Consider the following 22,941-nt stretch of genomic DNA (forward strand, 5'->3'; position numbering starts at 1 on the left):
TTTTCTGTGTGGCATTTGCATCATCAGGAGGAGGAGCCATGTCCATGGTCTGAAGTGAATGTCTATGGTCTAAAGCCCTAGGAGGAGTAACATCTGCAGCAAATCTTGATATTAATTCACCTAAAAGCTTTTGTTGAGTATTAGACCTCTGGGAGAATATATAGGATCCTTACAAAGAGGTACTTTCAAGAGTACAAGATAATGTATTATGAAATATAAAACATGAATGCTGTGGAGGCCTGGAGCAGCCGAGTCATCATGGGGTCTGGGAATATCTGAGGCCTTTCAAGAACATGAATATTTTTTGTTAGTTCTCCAAGGACATAATAATAATAATAGTAACAATCAAAATTTGAACACGTTATGCACCAAGCATGGTGCTGAGGACTTTCCACATATTAATGAGATTTGGTTTAAATCTCAGAAGAACTTGACAGTGTAGGATTTACTATTCTCATTTTACAGAGAATCTGAGGTCTAGGGAGAAGAAACAACTTTCTTAAGATCACACAGCTGGGACTTGAGGAGGCAGGGTAGATTTTTACACTTGTAATATACCAGCCTCTCATTCATTCATTCATCCTACATGCATTTGTGTGTGTGTGGCATTGTTTATAAACAGAGTGGGTCCTGGGCTTCAGGGAGGTCATAGGCTAGGGCCAGAGTCACATAAATAAAAAATTTCCATACAGTGAGATGAGGGATGAACTGCATGTGCTGGGATGAGCACCTAACCCAGGCTTCCTGGAGAAGGTGAAACATGAGTGAGTCCCAAAGCTCCTATATAAGCTGACTAGAGGAGGTGTGGAATTATAGTTTGGAGGGATGAGAGTATATTCCAGGCTTGGCTTGTGTGTCATTCTGGAGCAGACATTGCTGAGTATATTCCAAAAACTGTAGGCCAATCACTGTTAGAACTGAAGCACAGAGTATGACAAGAGGTTGGAGGTCCACTGAAGGATTTCTAAACAATGAAATGCCATGATCAGATAATACAGAGATCACTAGATGCATTGAGAATGAAGGAGAGCAGGAGTAGAAACAAGAACATGCCTTAGAAAACTTTTGTAGAGGTCCAGGTGAAAGGCAGATAGTGGCAATGGCGATAATGAGAAGTGGACACACTAGGGATGTGGTGAAGGGGCTTATTGAAGGAGGTGCAGATGATTAAACAGTGTGTGGCTGAGGTGGTGATAGGGAGGGAAGCATCATTTGGTTTCTGAAGCTGACCCTATGATGGCATGGAATAGATGGTGACGGTGACACTGTTCACTGAGATAGGGTTTGGCTTTCTGAACTTCTGGCGAAGGGTTGATTGCTACTCTTTATGTGCATTTATGTGAAGGCTGGGAGAGTAGTGGTGTATTGATGAATAGTCATGTTGAAGGTGGACTGGATGGCCCAAAGCACAATGTTGAAGCAGAGGGGTGTGGCCAAGAGAAGGATAAAGGTCATCCTCCAGAGGCGCTATTTTCAAAATCTAAGAGATTAAGCTTTAGAGTCAGACAAATCTGGGTCTAAATCCAGATTTCTAATGTGGGTCTCTGGATAAATTACTAAGTTATTTAGGGCTTCCAGAACCTTAAGTTCCACATTTACAAAATAGGAATACCAATAATTCCTACTCTATTGAATGCTGTAGGGATTAAATGAGTTCAAGTGTGTTTAGCACATAGGGCAGTGTCTGACACATAGAGGTTGCTCAGCAATGGCTGTGGTTGTCCCTGTCACCTCCATTGTCATCACCCTGATGAATTTACCATGGCCAAAAAACTTGCTGCCAGCCCTGTGGGCTCAGGAACCTGATCTCTCAGAGTACTCAAGGGCCCTTCCTTTGGGAGCTGAGTCAAGTAAGCAAGCCCAAATGCTAAACTGTATATTTCAATGAGTGCTCTAGCTGGCATGGGGCCAGAATTCTCAAATCTGCAAGACTAGGTCATTTTCTCCCTGTAGGCAGAACTTCATGAGAGCCAAATTATAATCAGGAGATTGTGAGCAAAGAGCTGGAACAAATTCACTGAATCTAATGTTTGCCTGCTCTAGGCTAGACTGTATGCTCAATATTGAGCTTTTCATCATGAATAACACAGGCCAGCTCAGAGAAATCTGGCTAAAATAAAATGATGCATTCATTTTCACCATAGAGATGCTGTCTCACTGGCTCATTGCTGGTCCAGATTCCCCGCCATCCTGCACAGAGCTTTGGTGGATTCTACTCAGGTCTGTCTTAGCAACTCTTCTTCTTCTGTAGCTCCACAGTTGACTGATATGGTCTTTAGATGCACGTATTGTATCTTTAGTGGGACCATACTAAACCTTGCTGGCCTAGAAGACTTTTTGTTCCATGTGGTATTTTCTTATTTCCCTGCTCTGATCCATCAATTGATTTCACAGTTTGACATTTAGAAGACAATTTTATCCCCCCTCTTTCCAATTTCTTGGCAAGGTTCTGTCCCACAGCCCAATTTCTGGCCCTAAGTCAGATGTAGAAAATATTTAAAGCATAAATGCATTTTAAAACTCTTTAAAAAAAAACGATTTTATTTATTTTATTTTTAGAGAGGGGAAAGGAAGGAGAAAGAGAGAGAGAAATATCAATGCATGGTTGCCTTTCATGCACCCTTCTCTGGAGACTTGGCCCACAGCCCAGGCATGTGCCTGACTGGGAATCGAACCAATGGCCCTTTTGTTCGTAGGCCGGCACTCAATCTCCTGAGCCATACCAGCCAGGGCTCATTTTAAAACCCTTTAAATGTAGATTGGTTGAAACAAACTCAGAAACTTTTTCAGGTATTAGCAGTCTGGCCAAGAAACCAGATGTTATTTGAAGAAAATATGGATGGGTTGTCTCTTCGTATTTATTTGTAAGTTGAGAAGTAAGTTTTAGAATTGGATCAACTTCTTAAGATTTTTATTTTGCATTCAGATAGTTATGGAAAATCCCACTGATAGTTACTGTGGAATGACTAGGATTTTCCAGGCTCTCTTTACTCAGAGAAGATGGAAAAGATTAAACAACTTTATAAGCTTCAGATAAGACAAGCCTTAACAGAGAGTGGGAAATGTTAGTAAATGATAATGTTTTGTTTTTTGGTTCCATCTGTCTTTCCTGACTTCTTGATTAAACTCACAAGTATCATATTTGAAGACAAGGAAAAGCAAGATTTATTTTCATAATCAGTCAATACGTTGAACTTTTATGAAAAAGCAATGTAGATATTGAATTTGTTAGGCTATCGATAACTTACTGCTCCCACTTACAAAATAGTGCCTTGGGTCGTGGTGTTGCAATTAATAAAGCTACTTATGTAGAGTGAGAAGAGAGGCATTAATCTAATATATACAGATAATTCAGGGATAAATCTTAGAAGACTATTCAATAACCAATTCTAAAATTGGGCATAGGACCTGAATGAACAGACACTTCTCTAAAGAGGACATACACATGGCCAATAAACATGTGGAAAGATGCTAGTCACTAATCTTCAGAGAAATGCAAATTAAAATGACAATAAGGCATCATCTCACACATGTCAGAATGGCTACCATCAATATATCAACAAACAACAAGTGCTGGTGAGGATGTGGAGAAAAGGGAACCCTTGTGCACTGTTGGTGGGAATGCAGACTGGTGCAGCCACTGTGGAAAACAATAAGGAGGTCCCTCAAAAAATTAAAAATAGAACTACCATATGACCCAGCAATTCCACTTCTGGGCATTAATCTGAATAAATTCAAAACACTAATCTGAGAAGATATACACATCCCTACCTTCATTGCAGCATTATTTTTAATAAGCATGATGTGGAAGCAACCCAATGTCCAATGATAGATAATTGGAGAAAGAAGAAGTGGTACACATATACAATGGATTTTTCTCAGCCATAAAAAAAGTGAAATCTTACCATTTGTGATAACACGAGTGGACCTAAAGTGTGTTATACTAAGTGAAATAAGTCAGACAGAGGGAGAAAAATGTCATGTGTACACGTGGAATCTAAAAAAATAATGAACAGCAAAACAGAAAAAAGCTCATACTTACAGAGAACATTTTGATGGTTGCTATATGGGAGGGGGTTGAGGACTGGATGAAAAAGGTGAAGGGATTAAGTACAAATCGGCAGTTACAAAATAGTCATGGGGATGTAAAGTACAGCATAGGGAATATAGTCAATAATATTGTAATAACTATGTATGGGGTCAGATAAGTGTGACATTTATCAGGGGGATTACTTTGTAAATTATATAAATATCTAATCATTATCCTGTGCACCTGAAACTAATATAATATTGAATGTTAACTATAATTGGAAAGTTAAAAAAAATTTTTTTTAAACGCAAACAACCAATCCTACCTGTGTGAGGATTTTTTTTTTTCTTGGTAAAAGATGAAAAGGAAAATATGTCTTAAATGGATTGGAAAGTGGTTTTTATTCAAATTCTGATTAGTCCATGGCTGCCTTAATTTTCTCAGAACACTTTATTTCTTGGAGAACAGAATATCACTTCTTTTATCTATTTTTTTTTCCAACAAACCACCTAGTGTAGTGGAGAAAGGATGGGCATCCATTTAGATAGTCATGGGTTGCCAGACATGTCTTCTAATCCTGGCTTCACCACAATAAGTTCTTTAAATTCTCAGAATATCAGTGTTTTCCACCTTTTAATTTGATTTAATGATACCTACAACACTGATGCGAAATACTTAGGTTTTCTTCCTTAAATTAGGTTCAGATTAAGATTAAATGATAGAATGAAAGCTATCATTTTATTATATCAGGTTAATTCTTGTTTATATAGTGATGTGATGAATTTGACATAAATTCTAAAATTTTTCTTGACTTGTCCCTTCATGTAGTTAAATTCAGCTCTTTTTCTCCCCTCTCCTTATCACCTAAGCTTGTGTTTACGTGTAGAGAAAAGATGCTTTAGACCCAAACTCAGAAAGCTCTCCTGTCCGGGTAGCCTCCCTGTACATACTAAAGGACTGAATGGGACTGCTCACTGAAGTGTTCCTCCAGGTATCTGCCGAGGAAGATCAATTCCAAGGGATGCTATTGTGCTAGCTAACTTCAGTGATCATATGTGTTTAAAAACCAAATGAATCTTTTTTCTCTAAATATATACTTTTATTTTGAAACTATCTTATACTTACAGAAAAGTTGCAGTTGCAGTCCATAGCCATTATTTTTCTCCTGAACTATTTGAGTGAGTTCTCAACTTGATATCCTCACAACTCCCAACTACCTCAGTGTGCATTTACTATTAATAAAGACATTTTTCCTGCATAACTGCAACACAAGCATAAGAATCAGGAAATTAACATACGAAGAGGTCTGTCCAGAAAAAGCCCAGCCATTGTTAATATAATGAGAATGGTTGATATCAATGTAACCTGGCATCCATGGAGACTGGGCTGGAATGCACATGCATGAACAACGGCGACTTCACTGTACTAGTCAGTGAGAAATGTAGACGCTGTTGAGCAAACGTGTACTGTGTGGCCATTGCATTCAAAATGATTGAGTGAGCAGAGCAACAAATAGGCATCAAATTTTGCATTAAGCTTGAATACTCCTCTGTGGAAACTATTTGGATAATTCAGAAGGCTGCAGCTATAGGCAACTGCTGATTGGCAGCTTCATCACAGCAATGTGACCATTTATGCATCATGCTTGTGCAGTTTTTTGATGAAACATCAAGTCACCCAGGTAATCAGCCCCCCTACAGCCCAGATTTGGCACCCTGCAACTCTGCTTTTTCTCAAAACTAAAATCACCTTTGAAAAGGAAGAGATTTCAGACCATCGATAAGATTCAGGAAAATACAACGGGGCAGCTGGTGGTGATTGGGAGAACTGTGTGAGGTGCCTATTTTGAAGGAGACTGAGGCATCATTGTCCTATGTACAATGTTTCTTGTATCTTCTTCAATAAATGTCTCTATTTTTCATATTACAGGGCTGGATACCTTTTGGACAGACCTCAGATACTCATTTCTACCATTTGCAGTTAAGGTCTCATTCAGGTTTTGACAGTTGTTCTTTTTATGTTATTTATAGCAAAAGGATACAGTTTATATTCAAACATTGCATCTAGGTGTGTGTCTTTTTGGTCTCTCTCTGTCTGGAACAGTTTCTCAGTCTTTCTTGCACCTCAGTACTTTTGAAGATTACAGTACATTTTTTTTTTGTTGAATGTTCCTCAATTTGTGTTTATCTGCTGTTTCCTCATAATTAATTAGATTCAAGTTATACACCTATGGCAGAAATATCACAGAGGTAATATTTTATTCTTTATGAATCCTGGTTTTTACTTTGATCATTTGATTAATTGATATTTGGAAGATTTCTTCAGTGTGAAGTGACATTTTGTTACTTTGTAAATTGTATTTTGTAGGGAGATGTTTTGAAACCATGCACATATCCGATTCTTCATTAAACTTTCAATTTGTCCACTTATTTATATCAGCCTGGGCTCAAGGTTGTCACTGTATATATTTCACTTGCTCTTATTGTTTATTTTGATTTTTACTTGTTCCATATTTGGATGGTGGAAGCTTTTTCAGACTGGCTTCTGTGTTCTTTCAACCTGTCTCTCTCAGTCTTCGAGGACTTCTTTGTTTTCATGAACAAGAAGATATTCCAAGATTACCTGTACTTTCCCTTCCAGAGTTCTAGAATAACCCATTTCTCAAGAAACTCTTGTTACTTTGACTGGAGAATAATATTTGGAAGCCAAGATCTCTCCTGTAGTTGTGATCATGGCTATTGGGTAGAGCTGCTCCCAGGCTCTCTCAGTGGACAAAGCAAGGCAATATAGGTTTAAACACACACACACACACACACACACACACACACACACACACACACACTCTACACATAGTCGCTTACTCACACATATATACACACATTGACATCTACATTTATTTCTAAGCTTCTAATTCTAATTCATAAAGATGTTTATACCAATACCACTAATTCTAATCTACTACCAAATGGCATATTCTAGTATTCTCCAGTTCATTTTTGTAACTTCCTGGTCAGAGGAAATTGGTTCCCATTATTCAGTTGCAGTAGGTGGCCAGTTGGGCATTGCTATGGTGCTTTCCCTTACATGAATGTCTTCCTCACCCTGCTTGGGCTCTGCACACCAGGCCGGGCCATGCAGATGCTTGCCTTGTTGGCACTATCTAAGGGCTCTAAATTGTTTAACAAGAGTAAGATCACATTATTTTATTTTTATTTTTTCCCTTTGGATCTCTCAGAGTAACAGCATTGTAAATTCTCAAAATGTGTCTGTGTGGCTGAGGGAGGTAAATTAGTATGAAGTACTCAATAAACGTATTTGATCACAAACCCTGTTTTGCATGAATTAGACTTTCATTTTATGAAAATGTGATTTTCAGAATTTCAGGAGAATAACTCTCTTTGACTTTACTTCCTCTTCTAGGTCCCTAATGGCTGGAGCCAGCCTTTTCTATTAGCTCAGAAGTTTGACTGCTTGTGGTCTTTTGATCCTTGAAAAATAAACCATGCTGATTTGCAATACTGAGTTTTTCTTCAAGAATAAGATTTTCTTGGAAGCATGTAAAGTTTGCTTTAAGAGTATTAGTTCAATAGGTCTGTTGACCATGGATTTTAGAAGATTGATGTTGGAGAATGTGGAGGGGAAGCAGAGAGTGAAGAATAAGAAGTTTCAAGGAAGATAAGCCCAGGAAAGTAAAAGGACTGGCCAGGTATAAGACTAACATAAATAGAAGCTGAAGGTAGTCGCCATACTGCTCTGAAAACATATTTATTTTTCTCCGTTAACCTTGAGCTCTTTCTTCTTGATTCTGACCTCAAAGACGATGGTCAGGGGCAAAGTGCCCAAAGATCTGAATATATTCCACCAATTAGTGGTTTGTTTTTCCTGGAATAAATGTGGTAGTCTTATATTTCCCCAATTCCAGTAAAAATCTTCTATTTTCCCTCTTTATAATTTCTTTTATTTTACCCATCTTTAATGGAGAAAAATTTTTTTTTTCTTGATCCTGCTAGCTGAAACCCCATTTCCACCTTATATTGAAAGCAAAAATCTCATGCTAACTCTAATTTCTTTCCTCCAATGTTCATTTGAACCCCCTCCAATCAAACTTTCAACATCTGAAACTGCTATGGTCAAGAGCAATGTGCTTCACATTAGTAATCAACTGATACTTTATCAGTCCTTATTTTACTGTTGGTCATTTCTTCCCTCTTGATACACATTTTTCATGTGGCTTTCAGGACACTACACTTTTCTGGTTTCCTCTTCCACCTCCTTTCCTCTCATTCTCAGTCTCCTTTGTTCCTCCTCCTCTTTCTAGGACCATTAACAGTAGAATGTCCCAAAGCTCAGGCTTTCCAGCTCTTTACTTTTCTGTCTATACTCCTCTCTGTTGATCTTGTCCAGGTCATGGCTTTAAATGCCGTCTTTGCATGCAGAACTCCTATATATATCTCTTCAGCCTATAGCTCTCTGCAGAACTTACACTCTTATATCCGAATGCTTTGTTGGTTTATTTTATATTAAACATTTAGCTATATAGTAATATACATATAAAAATAGTTAAAGGACAAGGAATAGAATAGAAAAGTATTTGCAACACATCTAAAACATGGATAATAGTTTGTTATTTAGGGAAAAAGTTCTATAAACCTTTAATCAATAAATGGATAGAGAATACCAAAAAGTCATTTAAAGCTTTTATAAAAAATAATAAAAATAGGCAAGAAATATACTGAAACAGGTTTAGTTTCAACAAATAGTAAAGGAACAATTACAATAACATCATTGTCACAATCAGATTAATGAGTATTAAAAATATTGGTAATACTGAGTATTGACAACTCTGAAAGGAACTGGGTATTCATAGAAACGTTTTCTTCATCTTAAAGCAGTCCCTTTAGCATATTTTGCAGTGCTGGTTTGGTGGAGGTGTATTCTTGTAGCCTTTTTTTGTCTGGGAAACTCATTTCACCTTCCATTTTAATTGAGAGCCTTATTGGGTAGAGCAGTCTTGGTTGTAGGCCTTTGCTTTTCATGACTTGGAATATTTCTTGCCATTCCCTTCTGGCTTGTGGTGTTTCTGTTGAGAAGTCAGCTGCTAGCCATAGTGGGGCTCCCTTATATGTTACTACCTCTTTCTCTCTTGCTTGCTTTAGGATTCTCTGTTTGTCTTTGCTACTTGCCATTTTAATGAAGATGTGTCTTGGAGTGGGCCTCATTGGGTTCCTCTTGAATAGGGCTCTCTGTGCTTCCTGAACTTGTGTGACTTTTTCTCTCCTCCAGTGAGGGAAGTTTTCCATCATGACTTTTTCAAACAGGTTCTCTATCCTTTCCTCATCCTCTTCTCCTTCTGGTATCCCTATTATACTAATACATTTCAGGTTGTCCTGCATTTCCCTAAATGCCTCTTCATTCTTTTTGAGTCTTTTTTCATTTTCTTGCTCTTTCTGGGAACTTTTCACTACCTTGTCCTCCAGCTCACTGGTTCAGTCCTCAGCTTCATCTAGCCTGTTTTTGATTCCTTCTACTGTGTTCTTCAATTCAGAAACTGTATCCTTCATTTCCTCTTGTTTCTTATTGATAGTTTCTATGTCCTTTTTCATGCTCATATAGTTTGCAGTAAGTTCCTCGTAGGTAGTTTCTATGTCCTTTTTCATGCTCATATAGTTTGCAGTAAGTTCCTCATAGTTTCCCTGTAGTTTTTGGTAATTTTCTCTGAGCTCACTGAGCTCACTGAGTTTCCTTAGAACCATTGTTTGTAACTCAATATCTGAGAGTTTACTTGCCTCTATTTCATTTAGTACCCTTTGTGGGGATTCCTCCTTTCCCTTCAAGTGGGGGGTGTTCCTTTGTCTTCCCGTTATTTGTGAGACTCTTCTTTTTAGCTTCTGCTTCTTAAGTTGATCTGTCTTGATTTCCTGACTTTGTGGTGTGTTAAGTTCTTCATTTGGATCTCTAGTAGCCATCTCAAACTCAACATGTCCAAAACTAATGGCTCACCACAAACAAATAAAAAACAAAAGTTCTTCCTCTAGTTTGTTTTTTTTTAATCTCAGCCAGTAGCAATTCCAGTTGCTTAGGGTCAACTCTTGATGTCATCGTTGATTTCTTTTTATCCCCTTGTCACAAGTAATCCATAAGCAAATCCTATTGATTGTAATTTCAATGTAAACTCAGAATCTTTACTAAAATACAACTTTACTATATTCTTGGACCAAAACTTCATCATTCTTGCCTAGATTTTTTACAATAGCCTCTGCATGAATTTCCGAACTCTTGCCGCTGCCCTTTTTGGTCTCAACACAGGATCTTGAGTGGGTCTGCTAAAAAATGTTGTATCATGTCACTTGTATGCTCAAAAGCCTCCAATGCCTTGCTGTCTCTCAGAGTAAATTCACCTGCAATGACCTGACAGTCCTATGGGATCACCTCCCCAATCCCCTCCACACCTTGTTTCTGACCTCATCACTCCATCGCCCATCCAGTATTACATCACCAGCTCACTCATATTAGCCCATGACCTCAGCATGCTTCTTACCCTTTGGCACTGTGTTATTGTTCTCTCTGCCCAGAAAGCCTTTTCACTAAAAAGCTGCGTGGCCCACTCCCAAATTAGACTGTCTTTCTTTTCCACATTCTCATACACTCCACCTCACTGCCTTATATGTTCAAGATTCTTAACCACCATCTAATATATATTCAATACTTTTTAAGTTTTTCTTCAAAACATTCTGCAAACTCACCCATACCAACTAGTTTATTTCTATCATCTTTGAACTCCCCTCTCTTCCTTCCTTCTCTTCCTTTAGTTTTCAGCTTGTCATCTCCTCAGAGGGGCCTTCTGTGACCATTCCAAAAACCTGTCCCCATAAGCCACTTTACAATACACCTCATTCTGTTTTTCTCGGGACACTATTACTATGTAACCTTGTCTTATTAGTTCAGTTGTCTGGTGTTTATTGCCTGTCTCTCCTCCCTAACGTGAGGGGAAAACATTATCAATCTGGTTTACCAGCAAATCCCCAAAACCTAGAGGTGCTTGGTACATAGGAAGTCTCAATAAATGTGTGTTGAATGAATAAATGCTATTTTTTATGGTTTTTTGGTTACAAACATTATATATGTTTATGGTGGAAAATTTAGGTAACACAGACAAGCAAAACAAAGAGACTAGAGATTGCTCATAATTCTGCTATCTAGGGTTTAACAACCCTGGTAAATGTGCTTCTGGATGTTTTCCTAATTCTATATATATACTTTTAAAATTAAAATGGAAATATTGTGTATATGTCTCATGCCACTAAGTAATCTTTAACAGAATCATTTTTTAGTGATTCTGGTATTCTAGCTAATGGATAGAACATTGTTTCTTTAAGCAGTATTATTATGGGACAATTATCTTCCTTTACCCCCATTTTTCATTAGTATAAACAACTACATGTATAATCTTGTGCAATTATATATGTACCATTTAAAAATATATTTTGGATAAATTCCTAGACAAAAAATGATAGATAGGAAAAGGATTTGCACATTTTAAAAATTTTGACAACTTTTCCCTTCAGTAAACTTAGTTTACTTTTCCCTTCAGGAAAGTTGTTCCAATTGATATCTCAAGTGGCAGTATACGAGTGCTTATGTTTCCCACACCTATAATGAGTCTAGTATTAGTGATTTTGAACATGATAAGAAACAGAAGGGCAAAATGATGTACCTACAGTGATGTCACACCTCCTTGTCATGATTCCCACTCTAATGGGAATGCCTCTAATATTTCAGTTAAATGTCCTACAAAGGTACTCTGTGATGCTCAGCAAATATTTTTCTGACCTATTTTATGAAGAATTTATTCTAATCAGAGTGGATATTAAACTTTCGCAACCTCATGATTTTAACTAATAGATCATTTAAACCATCTTTGCATTCCTGAAATAAATTTTAATTTATCAGTATGTGTAATATTTTAATAGTTTGCTTGATTTGATTTCCTATTATTTTACTTAAGACTTGTTTTTAACCCATAGCCACAATTTAACTTGATCTGTAGTCTTTATTTTCATATTTTATATATTTTAATGTGAGGTTTTTCATATCTTTGTAAAAACATTGGCAAGCTTTATATAGTTTACTATGTTCTAAAACCTTGAGGTTGGGAAAGACTAATTAATAAAACCATTTGGTCACAATTTCATTTGAAAAAGTATCTCTGATTTTTTTTAAGTTCAAAGATCGAAGATGTAAGATATCATTAGGCCATTGTAAGGATTTTTTCCCCCTCTGGTTATTTATTCACTTAACATTCTGCTTCATTCTGAGTCATTTTTGACTATTAGTATTTACATTTTTATACGAAATCTTCCATTTCAGAAAGAGTCTACTCATCATGTTTGTACATAACTCTTAACTCTGCCTTGCCTATTGATGCCTCTGTTTCTTCTTAATTACATTTTAACAATATACATGGATTTGTGTTATGGTTTTATGGTATAATATTCATTTATATTTTACATCACAAAGCTCCTTTATTAAGAATAATTTTTGACATCAAATTACAGTGTGCACCCATATTTTAAAAAGTTTTTAAGCAGAGTTGTAGTGGAGCTCTCCCTTGGAGGGCGTATCACAACTTCTGAAAATGGACCCTCCAAGTTCCTTCATGAATGAACCTCTCCCCAGCTGTTCTCTCATCAAACGCTGTCCCCAGTGTCTCTCTTGCTCCTCAATCTCAGTTTTGGGGAATACCCCCCAATATGGGCATTGAAAATTTTCCAAGTGCTAATGGTTTTCTTCAGAAGCCTTGTTCTTTTCTTCTTTTCTTGGTTCCTCTTTGGACTGAGGCTATCTGAAAAATCAGACTGCCTAAAAGGGTGCCTATGTTGCTCTCAGACCATCCAAAGAAAGAAGGTCCTGGGACAGATGACCTCCAAACAGAAGGTAGCTGCCCCAGGACAACTCTTTGCAGAGAGGCTCTGGAGGAAGTGGGGAGGCCAATGCAGCAAATGTGGAGAAAGCACAAGAGGATGGAAGCTCTAATTTCAGGGGACACAGGACAATGGGCCAGTGGACAAATCCATCAGCCCACTAGCCCACACTCCTGGGAGCAAAGGATGCTGAGAAGAGAATCTACCCCAGATTTAACATCCATCGAAATGCCACATCATGAACAGAGAACACAGGTACTGCATTCTGGTGATTTTTATATGTTTCTGCTGGATGTGGGAATCCTTTCTTTGAACTGAATCCTCTGCTCTCCCTTTTGTCACACACTCTGTATTTTGGACAGTGATTCTCTTCCTGGTCCAGCACCAGGTGTTGTCTGGCTTACCCGTGGGACCCCAGAGGGGCCACTCTCATGAGGTGTCAGTTATTATTAAGGAGTTAGAGAATGAAGCTTGGAAATCTGCTTTTCTGATGCTAGATACAGGTTTGCTGTTGTTGTTTTGGTAAAGAACAACTATTTATTTAGGTACCAGGAGGTATGTTGAAAAGAACTTAAAGTGTTTGGATAGTTTCTATTCTTTCCTTCTCTTATCATGCTGTTCAGACCTCTAAAAAGTCAACTTCTTCACCAGTTAAAATGCAGTAAAATTTTTCTGCTGCATGTGTTTGTACAAACTTATTCATAGCTTTACCACAAGGTCTACTATTTAAAAAAATGTATTATTTTACTAATTTAATTTTTCACTGTAATTTCTTTTATACTAATATTCTTATTTACTTAAATCTTTTGATTCCTGTTTCAGTCAGCTAGAAAACATATTCAATTATTTTTTTTCAGACAGGTTAGTTTCAGAGATTTTGAATGTCTGAGAACATCTATTTATTGCTGTCTTAGATAATGATGATTTTGGGAGTATATGACTCATTAGGTAATAATATTTTTGCTTAAAAATTTTATGGCATTTAGAGATCTAGAAGGGAAGTCTGATTCCAAAGTAATTTTGGTTTAGTTTTAATCACTTTTTTTTCTGCCCAAGTTTTTGTAGGTTGTTTCCATTATCCTTGAACTTTATTAATTAATATCTCCAGGTTATGTGCAGCTCTAGGGAAATTTAATCTACTATTTCTGGAGGTTTAATACTCTGTCTTCTCTCTTAGTTCCTTGTAATATTTTTCTACTTACATGTATTGGTTCTCTCATGCCTGTCTCCCAAATTTCTTATATTTTCATTAACCTTTTATCATTTTATGTTTTTCTCTTAGTTTTGATACAATACCTTTTAATTCACTGTTGCTATTTTTGGTTTCCATAGCCAGTGCGTTCCACACTGCCTCTTCTGTATTTTCTACTTTGATAATCATGTTTTTCACTAGAAAGCTATTCTCGCAGTCACACATTATTCTTTTTCCTTAAATGTGTCATTATCCCAAGTCTCAGTGAATGTAAAAAAAATAACATTTATATTTTAGTTTCATTGTTAGCAGGAAGTGTGTGTGTGTGTGTGCGCGCGCGCGCATGTGTGTTTCTATTTCAACAGGGAGGGAACTGATATATTTCTACTGAAAAGCATAGTGCTGGCTGTATGAACATGATTATTCTTGTACCCTCCCAAGTTGTTAGCTCCCTAACATGTAGCTCTAGAAATCATTGTGTACCAGGGACAGAGGGATATCTCAATATTAAGGAGGCTGTTTCTTTTAGTGGTAGTGGAAAAAAAAAGTTATGTTGAGCTGTTGTCTCATGAGAAATTTTTTATTATCTTCCATCAGATGAAAGAATATATGCCTACACATTGCCAGTATTCATCCAGATACATTTCTGGGGGAAAATCTCTTCAATTTCTTGAGCACTGTGTTCCTCTTTTGAACTAGAATCCAAATAGTAGAGATCCATCACCTTACAGCTTCTTAAATTGCACACATAATCACGCTTTGATTTTACTTTTTCTAGGGCTGCATTCTCAAGTTATTTAACTTTCCTTTTGTTGTATGTGGTTGGCATCAGCCAGCACAATGAGTTTGTGTCTAACACAACAATTTCAAAATAATGTTTTTCTTTTATGTCTCATAATCACTGTAGGGTGTAACTCCGTCTAAGTTTACGCCAGAATGGCAAGTGGCTGCAGCTCAATTCTTCCTGCTAAGAGTCAGAGAGTCGGCATGCATTACTAATCTATTATGTTGCACATTAAACAAATCCAAAATTTGTCCAATTTCTTTTACAAAAGCCAAAGTCCATTTGTAATCACGATATAATATTTGTCCATTCCCTTTTCTGTAATTTAATATACCATGGGTAGTCAAGTTGTTTTACATGGATAGGAAGAATCACTCTTTCCCTTTGAGGAATGAAGGAGCATGGCGTTAGTGCATTAGAATGAGTCTAGTTGGGGATCAGATCTTTGGTTGAATCTTGGCACAATTATTTGCTATTAAGTTATGCTCTGAGCCTCATATTTTCTCATCTGTTAAAAAAAGGAGAGAAAAAAATTAAAATAACATGTCAGCTGAATTTTCCAGTCTTAGACAACTTTTTTTTTTTGGTTGTTGTTTGCTTGTTTTGTTTTGTTTTTTGACTCTGCTAATTCAGGTCAAAAAACAAATGCCTCTTGGCTGTAAAGGAAGTAGCTGTTCAGGGTCATCTGTGCTCAGGTTAGATTCTGGTGTTTTGGATTCTAACATTATCCAAATACTTGGACCCTGCTCATTCTGGAAGCGAAGATTCTTATAGACTTGTAGACTTATTATAAGGAACCCCATAGGTAATACCTGGTAAAGCAGTGGTTTTTTCTTACTTCACTTCAGGTGCTTTCAGCTGTAGCAAATCTGACTATCAGAGCCTTAAACTATGATGATGTTTGGTTTTTTTCCTCAAAATTCTGGTCACACATGTTCCTAGGTTTGACTCAACAGTTTCATCAAGGCCCCAAGTTCTTCTCGATTCATCTACTCTGACGGTCTTAGAATGTTGGCTCTTAGTTGCAAGATGGCATACTGACTTATTGCCTCATTGTTTAATGGTGGCTGTCGCCACTCCAAGCACATGTCCTTACCCAACTATGTTCAAAGGCAAGAAATGAAGGAAGAGGAGTAGGGCAGAGACTCTCCTCTTTTTGTTTCTTTTTTGTTTTGTTTTTTAAAATTTAATTTTTTTAATTCAACTTATTAAGGTAACATTGATAATAACATTACATAATGTTCAGGTATACAATTTCATAATACATCTGTACGCTCCATTATGTAGTCACCACCCAAAGTCTAGCCTCTTTTAATCACCATGTATTTGACCCCCTTTACCCTCTTTGCCCTCCCCCTACTTCCCTTCACCATTCTATGAGTTTGTTTGTTTTATTTGTTCTTTTGTTGCTTTCTGTTTTGTATCCCACGTATGAATGGAATTATACAGTTCTTATCCCTTTATGTTTGACTTATTTCACTTAACAAGATCCATCCTTGCTGTCACAAATGGTAATATTTCATTTTTTTATGGCTGAATTGTATTCTGTTGTATATATGTACCACATCTATATTTTCCTTTTCTTTAGAGAGAAGAAAAATTTCCAGAGTATTTCCTCTTCCCACATGTGATCATGTTTCCTCTGGGTTTCCAGTGCCAGAATGATGTATACCCCTAGCTTCACAGGAGACTAAGAAAATGAATGTACTTTCTCAGCCTTTATATTGAGAAGCTGGCAAGGGAGAAGGGGTGGGAATGCCTGATGGTCTTCTACAAAAAGATCCACTATAACACTCAGGAATGTTTTCTCCTTATCTCTGCATCTCACCTGGATGAGTTAACCCTTCTTTGTTACCTACTAGATCAAGTGTTAGGTATACAAGTTAAGAGAGTAGTTTCTTTGTTAAACATTAACTGATTATAGTAAATACAATTATAATGAGAGTTTCTCACAAAGCTATAAATCATTGCATTTATATAATAATTTTATAACCATTATCTCAAGTCACCTTTATAATAATGCTGTGACCTTCAAAATTTTAGTGTCTCTTTACATATGAGAAATAGATTAAAATTGTGATCGTATTGCTCACCAGTGGTTGACTGGGGACATTGATTCCTTGACCTAAGCTTCTTTACAGTGTTTTTCACATTATAAGCCTTATCCTAAAGTAGGAAAAAGACACTTAAATGTTTACTCCCCGACTTCTGGTCAAGATGGAGGTGCAGATAAATGCATGCAGTACTTGCATCCTCCCACAACCACAGCAAAATTACTTCTACATTAAAGAAACACCAGAAATCTAGTCAAATGGAAGTCCTTCTAGGGATTTAAAGAAGCAGCTACCTCAACACTGGTAGGAGGGATGGAGTTGTGGAACTGGGTGGTCCCACACTCATGTGTGGTAGATAAAAATTGGAAGGGATATCTCAGCTGCAGAGGTCTCTCCCCTGAGGAGTGAGGAGCCCCAGCCCCACCCCAAGCCCCCCAGTCTAGGGCTCCAGTGACAGAAATATAAGTCCCCATAATGTCAGGCTGTAAAAACCAGTGGGAACAGAGGCTGAGTGATACAGGGGGCTTCTGGAGTTCCAGGCAGTTCCTTTTAAAGGGCCCATGCACAAGCATACAGATTCATTCGCTCTGAGCTCCAGTGCTGGGGCAGCAACTCGAAATGCACCAAGGACATATGGGGAGGAACTGAATTGTCTGGCATCAGGTTTAGAGTTGGGGGGGGTAAGCTTTCAGCCAAACATAAATGCTTCCAGAGGCCATTGTTCTTTTTCTGAAACTCCACCCACAGAGCTAGCAGGTAGGCACCATATCTGAGTACCCATCCATTTGACTCACACTGTTTGTTCCACCCCGGTGATTCCCTGAGACCCTGCTACACCCAACTTGCTGGCTCATCCAAGCTGTTTCCAGTGGCTTTTCCATATGAATGGCATGTCTTGGTTCATGCTTCACAAAATCTCCAAAACAGGCACCATCTGGTGTCAGTATACCCCATACCGCTAGCTAAGTGGCCCCAGGCCTGGCACTAGCAGCAGCCAACCTTGTTTAGCATCTTGGCCTCACCTGGGCACCTCCAAGACCAGCACAAGCAGCATCCATCTGCAGATTGCTTTGTAGCTCATGTCAGGTGGCCCTGGGTAAAATACAGGCAGCAAGTGACCTTGGCCTGCATTTCCTGGGAGGTCCCAGAGCTAGTGCACCTGGTGGACAGCTTTAGACCACATTGAAGCATCACCACCAAACCACCTCTACAGTGAAATGGGGCAGACTCAGCAGGCACCAGAACCCTGCTGAAGTAATCCTGCTCTGTTGGGGTGTGGGCCCCTGCACAGCTGATCCTCCACAGCAGTTGTAGCCAGTTCTTGAAGCCAACTGGCCTGGGGGTATATCCCTCCTACTGCTGTGTCAACAGCAATCAAGGCTCAAATACAACAGGAGACTGTACATAATCCACATGCATATGGGGCACACCTGGAGCCACCAGTTTGGGTGATCAGGAAGGCTGTGCCCCTGGACCCTATAGAACACCTACCACGTAAGGCCGCTCTGTCAAGCCGAGGAGTTGTAGCAGCTCTACATAATACACGGAAACAAACACAGGGAGGCTGCCAAAATGAGGAAACAAAGAAACATGTTCCAAATGAAAGAATAGAATGGAACTCCAGAAAAACAAATGCACAAGCAATCACTAGATGCGGAGTTTAAAACACTGCTCAGTGGACTTAGTAAAAACTTCAACAGCATAAAAAGGACATAAACATCACAAAAGAGAGTCAGAAATGAAGGATACACTAACTGAAATGAAGGATAAATTTTTTTTAAATCCTCACCTGGGGACATACTTATTGATTTTTTTTTTTTTAAGAGAGAGGGAAAGTGGAAAAGAGAGAGGGAGAGAAACATTGATGCAAGAAATAGCAATTGGTTGCCTCTCATACATGCCCTGACCTGAGACCAAATCTGCAACCCAGGCATGTGCCCTGACTAGGAATCCAACCCGTGAATTAAAATACAAAAGGTTAAATACAAAGAGAGAACCTTAAAAGAAGCAAGAGAAAAGCAGTCAGTTTTCTACTAGGGAGCTCTCCTGACACTGTCAGCTGATTTCTTAACAGAAACTTTTCAGGTCAGAGGAACTGGCAAGAAATGTTCAAAGTGATGAAAAGCAAGGACAAACAACCAAGGTTACTCTACCCAACAAAGCTATCATTTAGAATTGAAGCACAGATAAAGACCTTCCTAGATAAAAAAAGCTAAAGGAGTTTATCACCACCAAACGTAATATTTACATTAAATATTAAAGAGTCTTTTTTAAGAAGACAAAATAAATAATGTGAATATAAACAATAAAATGGCAATAAATACATATCTTACAAAAATTGAATCTGAAAAGCAAAATAAACAAGCAGAACAGAAATAGATTCATGGATACAGAAAACATTTTGACAGTTGCCCGATGGGAAGGGGGTTGGTGGGATGGTGAAAAAGGTGAAGAGATTAAGAAATACAATTGGTTGTTACAGAACATTTGTGGGGATATAAAGTACAGCATAGAGTATCTAATAACTATGTATGGTGTCAGACGGGAATGGGATTTATTGGAATGATCACTTACTAAGTTATGGGGATTTAACTAATATAATATTGTATGTCAACTGTAATTGAAAAATAAAAAATAATTTAAATTAAAAAAAATTTTATCCTGTCTTATCATAGTAAGATAAACTTTTAGTGTCTTGTAATGGAAAGAAATTAATGAAGCTCTACATTCAGTTAAAAACTACAGTGTGTTTTTTTTAGGGGGAAGGAAACAGTATTATCTTACAAAATATAAAATGGGAATTTCTTTTGATCCAACAATGTCAGTCTATAAATTTTCCATTTTGTTGTAAATACAGGCAAAAGGGTTTATTTCCCATTTTTAGTCAACATTGTTAATATCATTAATGTTAACAAATTGTAGAAATAATGTAATGTATATATTTCTCATATAGATGAGAATATGCATAAGTAAAATTCTTGTAGCACAATCTCATTTATGAAAATTAAAACAACCACTGATTAAAAATTTCCAAATACTAAACTGAATCTAGCAGCACATAAAAATAAAACATAATAAATTATGATCTAGTGAGGCTTTTTTCAGGAATGCAAGGATAATTTAAGGAACCCAAAAACATCTATGAAAATAAACATGTGATCATCTCTTAGGCTCCAGAAATCTAGTTGATAAAATTCAACAAACATTTCTGATACAAAGCATTCAGTAGCAATTGATGGGTGTATTCTTGATATGATAGCATCCGTACAGTTCTTAGTTTACTTAATATTGGAACCATAGCTTGTTTCCCTACTAAACTCAGGAAGGAGGCAAGGATGTGTGCCATCTCTGTTTTGTTTGATATCGTGCTGGGTTGATTGGCCAATATAATCAGAGAGATAAAAAAACTAGAGGTGAAAAATTATAAAAGAAAGGATAAAAAACGATCTCTGCCATTTATGTGGATGCAGTATACTTGGAAAACATAAAAGACATCAAAAATAAAACTAATTCAAACAATAAGTTATTTAGTAAGGTAACAGTATATAAAATTAAAGTGAAAAATTAATATTCTTAATATATATAAACAGTAATCTGCTAGAAACTACAGTAGAAAAGAAGATTTTATTTAAAACAGTAACAGCAACAACAAAAGCCAAACTTCTTAGGAATAAACTTAAAGGAGATGTACAAAATCTGTATAGGAAAATAATCAAACACTCCTGAAATATACAAGGACACACAAAATAATACTTGAAAAACTCAAAAGATTTTTGGGGGGTGATAGGATGACTCAACATCATAAAGATATCCGTATTTTCTACATTAATATATAAATTTAACTCAATTTCCCTTCCCCAAAATGCAAAAAAGGTTAGGTTTTTCAGGGAGTTAAGGAAGTGGCGGGGCCCTTCCAGAACCATATTTACAGTGGGGTCTGGCCAGGAAAGAGGAGTTGACATGCTGTTGTTGACCCAGGGCTGGCCTGCCTGCCTTGTCCTCCACATCCATTCCAGCACCTCACCTTGCTTGACTGCACCCCAGGGGTATAGTTAGTGAGAGCTTACTTCACTTCAGAGCCAGGCTTTGATCTCGCCTCCCAGAATCCAGTTTCTGTTGAAGTTGGTCAGTTCTTTGGGTCTACATTTATTACCCGCACAAGATCCCAGGCTGATGACTCATTTCAACCCTGGCTGACATCTGTGTTTTGACCTTTTGGCTTTGTTGGGTTCCAGACCCTGTATCCTACTTGCAATGGAGGACTTGAAACTTGATTTTGCATATGTTCATATAAACATACAAGCCACTACAGCATCATGAAAATCTTCTTTTCCAAAACTTTGTATAGAGCAGTCCTCACATTTATATGCACATGATATTTTGTAAAACAAATTTTACAGTTCTGTTTTGTTTCTAATTAAATGAATATTTTCTGTTTTACTTAAGATACTGTTGACATAGCTCAATATCAGACTATGCACTCATTAAAAAAAAATTTTTTTTTTTGGAAAACAGGAAAGAACAGAGAACAGTATAACAAACACCTGTGTTCAGACCACCCAGAATTAACAAATGTTAACATTTTGTAATGATTGTTTCAAGTCTAGAATTCTCATTTTAAAATTAAACTGTACTTTTGGTATCAAAAATACACCACTGTAAATACGGTTCCGGGAAGGCCCCACCACTTCCTTAACTCCCCGAAAAACCTAACCTTTTTTGCATTTTGGGGAAGGGAAATTGAGTTAAATTTATATATTAATATAGAAAATATGGATATCTTTATGATGTTGAGTCATCCTATCACCCCCCAAAAATCTTTTGAGTTTTTCAAGTATTATTTTGTGTGTCCTTGTATATTTCAGGAGTGTTTGATTATTTTCCTATACAGATTTTGTACATCTCCTTTAAACTGGCTTCAGGAAAACAGTAAAGTTAGCTTTTCTGCTCCTGCTGTCACCATGCCTTCCCTGGCAGGTGACTGCCCAGGCGTTGGTGACCCTTGGCTCTGCAGCGGGTAGTGCTGTGCCTCTCCCAGAACAGCTCTGCTGGCAGCTATTGCCCAGGACTCTAGATGGGACAGTGGAGTCCTCAGCGACATTAGAAATGAGTCCTGCCTATGAGTCACACAAAATGTTCCAAGCAGAAAAAGGAAAGTTTATTAGAACAAAGGAAAATTATCATAACTTCTTTGCAAGGAAATCTCCAGCCACTGGGCTTCAGAAAAGAAATGCATCTAGGAACTGAAGAGCTGTTGGAATCCCAGCTTGCTCGTGCTTCTCTCTGCTTCATTCTTTGCTCTTATCGAGTTCACGTGTTGGAAAATAGCCTCCCATGACTTCTGTGTTTACATATGACATATCCAGTCACATGAGACTGACTGGCAGAACTTCTGTCACAATTCCACATGACTGGGGGAGCGAAGCTGACTGTCCTGCCTAGGTCAGCCGTCCATCTCTGGTTCAGCAAACTCTGCTGAGTGTGACCAAATCATGTACACAAACTTGGCTGCCAGGTCCTCACTTCTATGATCTTGTGGATTTAGGGGGTTTGGGCTATTGTCAAGAAGGAACCTTCTTTCCTGAACATGACTGTATATCTTCCAAGGGACAATCCTGGTAGTCTGAGATGCCCTCCACTGAAGTTTCAGCAAAAGCTAGGAATGACTCTCTAGGTTAAAAACCTTAAACTTGGAAAGCACAAGAGGATTACACTGATCATGAAGAGAAGAACAAAAAAGACCACTGCACAGGGCAAAAAATACTGGCATTTTTGTGGGGGACTTCTGTCATTAAAAGGACCATGGAACAGGATTTGTGTATGCACAAAAATTCCCATGTTTACACATAGACTATGCTCTGAAGTTGATGCTGTTTTTGTATTCCTTCCATGAACGTTTAGACCCTGAAGTGCCACGGACCTAAGGAGAAAACAGTGACATGAGAAAACAGTGACAATCC

At 37.7% G+C, this 22,941-nt stretch overlaps 1 protein-coding gene across 3 annotated transcripts in view; it reads left to right on the forward strand.

The window, feature by feature from the left end:
- The window catches only part of EPDR1 (ependymin related 1), a 35,544-nt gene that overhangs the window by 1,391 nt on the left and 11,212 nt on the right, over positions 1–22,941 (forward strand). The gene's annotated exons all lie outside the window — the stretch shown is intronic.

Source organism: Pteronotus mesoamericanus, unplaced genomic scaffold, assembly GCF_021234165.1.
Source record: "Pteronotus mesoamericanus isolate MK-2021 breed Mesoamerican mustached bat unplaced genomic scaffold, CSHL_Meso_final scaffold_85, whole genome shotgun sequence".
NCBI lineage: Eukaryota > Metazoa > Chordata > Mammalia > Chiroptera > Mormoopidae > Pteronotus > Pteronotus mesoamericanus.